Source organism: Pezoporus occidentalis, unplaced genomic scaffold, assembly GCF_034315485.1.
Source record: "Pezoporus occidentalis ecotype Australia unplaced genomic scaffold, CSIRO_AGI_Poc_V1 ctg7, whole genome shotgun sequence".
Lineage (NCBI taxonomy): Eukaryota > Metazoa > Chordata > Aves > Psittaciformes > Psittacidae > Pezoporus > Pezoporus occidentalis.
In genome coordinates, this window is record NW_026916052.1 from 3,350,582 (window position 1) to 3,357,427 (window position 6,846).

At 38.6% G+C, this 6,846-nt stretch overlaps 1 long non-coding RNA gene across 1 annotated transcript; it reads left to right on the forward strand.

Annotated features, from left to right (window-relative positions):
• Positions 1–882: 882 nt before the first annotated feature.
• LOC134175712 (uncharacterized) lies at positions 883–6,308 on the forward strand. Its single transcript, XR_009969118.1, has 4 exons — positions 883–929; positions 3,612–3,703; positions 4,717–4,830; positions 5,922–6,308. It is a non-coding gene; the product is annotated as an uncharacterized LOC134175712 (long non-coding RNA).
• The last annotated feature ends 538 nt before the right edge of the window (positions 6,309–6,846 follow it).

The following is a 6,846-nucleotide window of genomic DNA, read 5'->3' on the forward strand; positions in this document are numbered from 1 at the left end:
ATGGTGAAAACATTATCTTTGCTTTGTCTGTGGAGATATTCAGTTTCTCTGCATAGGCTAAAAAGAAGTACCTTTCCTCAGACATTGGCAGAAAGCTTGAAAGAGAAAAGGAGACAGAAATCCTGTTAAAATATTTCACCCGCTTCACAGAAAAGAATAAAGTGCACTGGGGAGGGCTTGATTTAAAAAGCTGGAGACCAGCCATACTTAGCATTTCATGCTTAGTTTTGCTTCTTGCTCTTAATGCCTAATCTGTTCACTTTGACTTTTTTATTAGAGAAAACAATAGTCAGCAGTCTTCAGCGTACAGATTTGGCAGTCAGATCCCGAATCCAGTCTCATTCTGGGATACATCAGTTGCAGCTCTGTTACGGTAATGGACTTGTTTCAGTTTTACACTAGAGGAGCTGAAAAAAAATATGTATCAGGCCCTGGAACTAAAGTAGAAGAAATAATAATAATAATAGAAAAAGAAAAAACAATGACTGCATTAACTTGAAATATTCAAGGGTCTAACAAAGTCAAAATACAAATTGAATGGTTTAAAATAATCTTCTGTGTCAGATTTATGTATCATAGAAATAAGTTACATGCAGAAGCGCAGTTCTGTTTGTCCAGTTCAGCCTGCCCTATTTTAGGGCATTGTCTTTGACTTCGTTGCCTTTTTGTTCTTCATTTGTCTCAAGAGTTGGCTTCCTGACCCTGAAAGACTGCATACTAAGGAAAGGCTGTCTGCAGCCCTGCTAGTGAACCCCCATGTCCACGCACGACCGGCTGAGGACACTCACGTGTGTTCCTGGCACCCTCTGGTGGGTGGTCTCGCTTACACACACAGAAAAGCAAGACATCCAAATTTGGACAGTTCAGAGTGTTTCACACAGCTCAGAAAGTTGACAAATGGCATTTAACAACCAGATTACATTCAAAATGTATGTGATAGCTAGGTTTGATCATTTACTTTTATATATATTGCAACACAAACCTAGATTGCTGTATCAAAATATGTGAAATATGTGTGTTTTTTCTCTCTTCACCCCTACCAGGTATAGATGAAGAGAGACATGGCATATATGTTCTTTTACTACCTTAGGGTGGTTATGAAGTGTAGGAAGCCAATATGAATTTGTCAGGCAAAACATTCTGGTTGTCCAGTTAAATACAAGCTCCAGAATTTTCTTCCAGACATTGGTGAGTTTACAAAGCAGGTACAAAAATTATTCCTGCTTGAAAAAAACTGAGGGGATTTCACTGAGCAGCAGCTTTTTACCTCTTAAGTCACCCCCAAAGCCTTGTTTGATACTGCAAGCTCTTCAGTGTCAGAGGACTCCTATTCTGGGCACTTCACAGCAGCAAAAGAAAGTAGCATGTGTTTCTAAGGGGCCCACAGTACCCCATGTCTTTCTGTCTGCTGCTAGAGCTGGTTCATTATGTTCAATACATAGGTGAAATAGCCTTCAAATGTTCCCCAGCTTGAATTTTCTGTCTAGGTAACAGGGTATAGCAGAAAGTACTCAAAACAGGATGATGAAAGTTGCTTCTAAATATGGATTTTACAATATATAACACCACCAGCAGAGGCTGTATGCCTTCCTCCTCAAATCCCAAATGTAAACCAGATGAAAAAAATGATTGTCTTATGGTGAAATACTATGCAAAATTCCTGTGCAAATGCCAACCATATAACTCTCTTCTCTTTAGATTTGGCTGAAAATTCTTTCAAACTAAATGAAACCACATTCCCAAACTCAGGCAAAACCTCCCCTGAGTTAAAAATTTTCAGTTAATTTCTTTCTTGTTTTTCTTCATTTCTTTATCTTTTTATTTGATCCCAGCTTTTAAAAAGAAGCAGCTAAATACACCTGGTAGCAACCATTTCTGATCCAGTAAGACTTGGAAATTTTCAAGAATAGACATTGGTGTGATGACACCAGTCTGTGGTTGTTAGATTATTAATTGAGAAGTTTGAATTTGTTTCTAGGAAGCACTCGAGCTTTTGGCTCCTTCTCCATATATGCCTTTGGAGCAATATGTAGACCGTGTTGACACATAATGCAATCCCATTTTCATGTTATCTCTACTGAGCCACCTGCCTCAGCTGGTCACATGGCAAACATGACATTGATGTGACTGTTGATAATTTGTGTGCCATGCAGCTCTCATAAGCTTATTACTTGCAAGGTGACTGAAAATAAGCTGAAATCCATTGACATAGCTTGACTGGAATGCTACTACTCCTCGTGTACATAAATATTTATCACAGGAAATGTCTCCTAGTTCTGTTGTGACTACATAATGAGTCTTATTTCTAAAACCATCTGCATGTTCTTTGGTTAGTACTTGAGATGACTTCAACAGTCAACTTTCTCAGATTCATATGGATTTTTAAGTATTACCAATTTCCACTCAAACTTATGATGATGAGTCCTCTCTCTGTGAAAAATAGTCTGTGAAAAAACATCACTGTTTGAATATTGTAGTGTTTAAAAGCTAGAGTCATGTTCTGACAAAAGGGAGATTCCTGAAGTGTTGGTTGGTGCCTCCACTTCCTGCCACCTGGAAGAAGGAGTGGGATAATAACCATCAAGAGATGCATCTGCCTATCTCTAAGCTGATCCTGGGAGACTGGTAGAAAATAAACATACTCCTGGGTTTCCTGAACGTTTACTTGATAGTGATGATTCCAGAAAGTTTCAGAAAAGTAATACTGCTTGTGGATTTGGAAATTTTGAGAACACAGCTTATTGTAGTTAATTAAACACTGTCAGGGAGTCACTTGAACAATTTGACTATCTGTATTTGAACTACCAGAATAGTCTCTGTCTAGGCTCTGGGTCAAGGTAACAAGCAATTCCCAGACAGCTGGTGGTGGGTATGGGTCATGGGTAATTCCAGCAGCCATTTCCATGTATCCAGACCTGTTTAGAGACTAAAAGCACTTAGCAGTATGGAGACAGACTCTGCCAGTTGGGCACATGACTAGAGAAAGGGCCCTGGCTGTCTTCTTTATCAATATTGATACTGAAAAATGTATCTTGTGTTTGCTAGAGCTGCCTGAACTCACACTACACACGGCATCAATTTGAAACAGAAAATATATTCACTCTTGAAACGACAGAGTTAAAATTTTGGTTGGCAAATTAGAAACAGCTACGAAAATCAATGTAATAATGTATGTGCACTGTTAGGTTTAAGTTCAGAATTAAAAAGGAAGTTTTCTCTTTTAGCTGATTTTGCGGTTTACCCCTTTCTATAATCTTAGTGCATATGCATTGCTTGTCATGTTCTCTTCAGATTAAATTACCCTCCTTGCCTTTAACACCATTCCAAGGGCTGTTCCAGAACTTTAAAAATCATGTCATATGAGAAATATGGGTGTCACTGTATCTTGTAACAAGCTCAACGTCCCTGTTTTGCATTTTATTCTTCCTTGACAGGAATGCTAAATGACATATTAAATTAACACAGATGACAGACTTAGTAGTTACTGCTGTTAAAGCTGTGCTGGAGACTGATTGAAACAGCATAGCTTATTTCCTAAATGGCTGTCATAAACTGGTTTTGCAATCTCTGTGTCCCATCAGTGTAACCTCCTTTCTCACCTCTTTGTCTAGGAACAGGGATGAAAATCCCAGTTGATCCAGTCCCACCTGCAGATTGCCTGGTTTCCCCCCCAGGAGCTGGCAGTTAGCTGATAGGACTCAGCGTGTTGGAAAGAGCCTGACTTTCTTTGTACCAATGAAGCAGGCTAAATAGATATCACCTTACATCTCTCTATTTTGTGTCTGATGAGAATATGAATGTTATAGTCAGATTAATTGCCTCCACTAGCCTGAGTTTATACAAGCTTCTTTTCTTCACTACTACTGAGTTAGATTTTTATAATCTCTCATGTTTTTTTTTTTTTGAGATAAGGGTGAGTCAGAGGAGGATAAAATGGAAATGTACTAGATTTTTCTGGTAGTAAAATAAAATAAAATAAAATAAGTAGAAACAGGCTAGGTGTCCTGAAACTACCTCATCCAGACCTGTTGAAGTCCATAGTCTATATGACTATAAAGTCAGAATGACATATTCACAGCTGTTTACGTGATAGGGTACTCCAGGATGGCATACCAAGATCTGCTTGTGGGGAATATAGTGTACTTTCGATGCCTGAACTTGTGTGATACAAAACTAGTCCTGGTTATATTTACACATCATCTTCTATATTGAGAGCTAGGTTCTGCACATCAGAGCAGTCACTGTCCAGTGTACTTTAGTCAACAGAAGACAATAAAGAGTGTCACTCCTTCCCTTGCAGAGAGCATCCACATCAGATGCAGATCTGATGAGAATGTGGTTTCTTTTTCCCTTGGCAACTTTCAGACTGAATTGTATGGCTGGTGTCTATATTAGAGTTTCTATTAAACTTTTGTGTTTGCTTTTGCTGCTTTTGACTTCTGTGCTAAGTTCTCTGTTAAGGGAAGACATAAAATACATGATGAGAGGAAACTTTGAGACTGCATCCTCTGAGGGCCAGGTGTTAGTTAGGCCATGTGTAATGACTATCAGAACATCCCATTTTAAGTCCTACAGGATCTGCAGTGTATATATGAGTGCATGTACATCTGAGTGCACATGTGAGAAGGGATCTTTGCCTCTAACCCCTCTAATGTATCATCTCACTGAATGCATCTGCAGGATACTGAGGAGTCTGTTTCCTTCCTCTCTATTCAGAGTGTGTCCTACACAAAAGGAAATCATGGGGAAATATCTGCTGCTTTATCCAGAATGCAGTCTCTGGCGATCTATCTGGCAAAAGCATGATGCACAGGATTTCATGCAGTGCAAGTGAGTCCTGCTAAATCTCCCACTCACTCCTCTTATACAGTCAAGCTTACGTGGGCTCTGGAGTAAAATCACTGCCAGAAAGATGGGTGGTCCCATCTATTTTTCATATGAAAAGGAGTCATAGGTTATATGGGCACTGGAGGCTCTCTTTTGCATTAAAAGACCCATCATAGTTAAATCTTAAGTCCAGAACTGGTGCCCTCAGGTTTTGGAAGTTTAGCATCTTAAAATAAGTTGTTGCTACAGTATATCCATGATTTGATTTCAGTAAGCACTCTCCAGCAAATTTTAGTTTAAACCTCAGACCTTCAACCCACAAGTTTTGTGTGTCTATGAGAAGAGATTATTAAAGGGACCAAAACTAACATGGACAAAAGCCATCTTAGTTGGCTTGTATCAGCAAAAATACTACTGTATGCTGCCAACAATCCCCCAAACTATTCCAGCCACTGATGTAAAAGCCTCTTATGTTAAGGAAACAAGGCTGCAAAGTGGTTCTGAGAGCAGGATTAGCAAAAACTGCTCCAAATTGGATCAGTGACCCTGTCTGAGGTTTGCTTTGACTTCCCTTCCCAAGTACAATTCCCACTCAAAAGCCTGATATTTTCTGGATCAAACTTCTAAGTTGTGTAGTTCTTACAAGCCTTTGAGGTACCTCAGCAATTCTAGTGGCTTCTGAAGCATTTAATTTGCATAAGCATCAACCAGCCTTTCCACATCTTAATTGAAAATACAGCAAAATCTAGAAAGAAAAGTTACTCTTTATTTAAAAGTAAAAGGAGGAGCATCACTGCTCCTGAATGTGGGCTAAGAAAGTGTTGTCATGAGATGTCCCATGTTTTACAGAGGAACTTCTGCTAAAGAAAATGCACTATGTCTTGTAAACTGAAAAAAAAAAAAAAGAAAAATAAATCAGAAGTTACAAGAAGTCAGGTATAAACCTTAGGGAACATTGAGAGAAGAGAGTTTTATTTAAAAAAAGGGGTTTAGGAACTTGACAATTGAACCACAAAATTGTAAGAGAGGAAAAAAATGTTTTTTAAAAACATAAATATCTTAATATACTCAAACAGATTTTTTTTTTTTTTCAGTTTTACCTTTGCTGGAAACATCAGGGAATACCTGAAATAAACGATATTAAATTTTCATTTTGTTAATCATATAGCGAAAAAAAATTCTGGTGACATGCTGAGAACAATTCCAAGTAGCTTGTTTTCTTTCCTGATGAAATTTGTGAATACATTGAAGCACAGTCTGCTTCATTCGTGTCGCATTTATAAACCAGGTTTTCGCTATAGTCACCTCAAACAACCGGTAGGTGGCAGAATCGGTTTATTTATTGCTAGGCTGAGCATAGGCACTGCTACTCATTTAGGAGAATTCTAACTCTATGCAAAAACAGTGCTTGGGCTATGGCCCACTGTGTGGGTCTTGCTGACTGTGTGTTTCCACTTGTATTGCAGTTATTATCTTTCTATTGTTTTACTGAAAGCTAAAATACTGACATGCACGCTAGGGTTTGGGTGTTTGCTGTTTCTTCAGTTTCAACATCAAGTACATCAGTATAAGAAGGACCTAAAAATGGGGGAGGGGGGGAGGAAATACTGCTGACCCTTTTCAGCCTTAATGAAAATTTGTAAGAAAATCACATTTTACCTGGCTTCCATCTTAATCTGTAGCTACAATTCTTGTTCACATACATTGCATAGGTTTATATCGTGTTCAGAAACCCATTTCTGGAAGCTACCCTGGTAACAAGGATCCTGCTTCAGAAAGAAAAAGTTGTTGATTTTTTTGAGGGCCTATTTTTGTTCCTTCTGCAATGGGTTAAAACCAAAACCTGTAGAATGATGTCAAGATCAATTAAAAAATGAAGAAGCAAGAAAGTAATCCTGCCCTATGGCTATCAGCACTGGGGGTGAAGTATAGCCTGTGAGGTAGAAAGTCCAGACAAAAGTTCCTGTTCTGTCTGACTTACATTTGGCCTTCAGTTATGTTGGGCTGCGTTGATCCCAG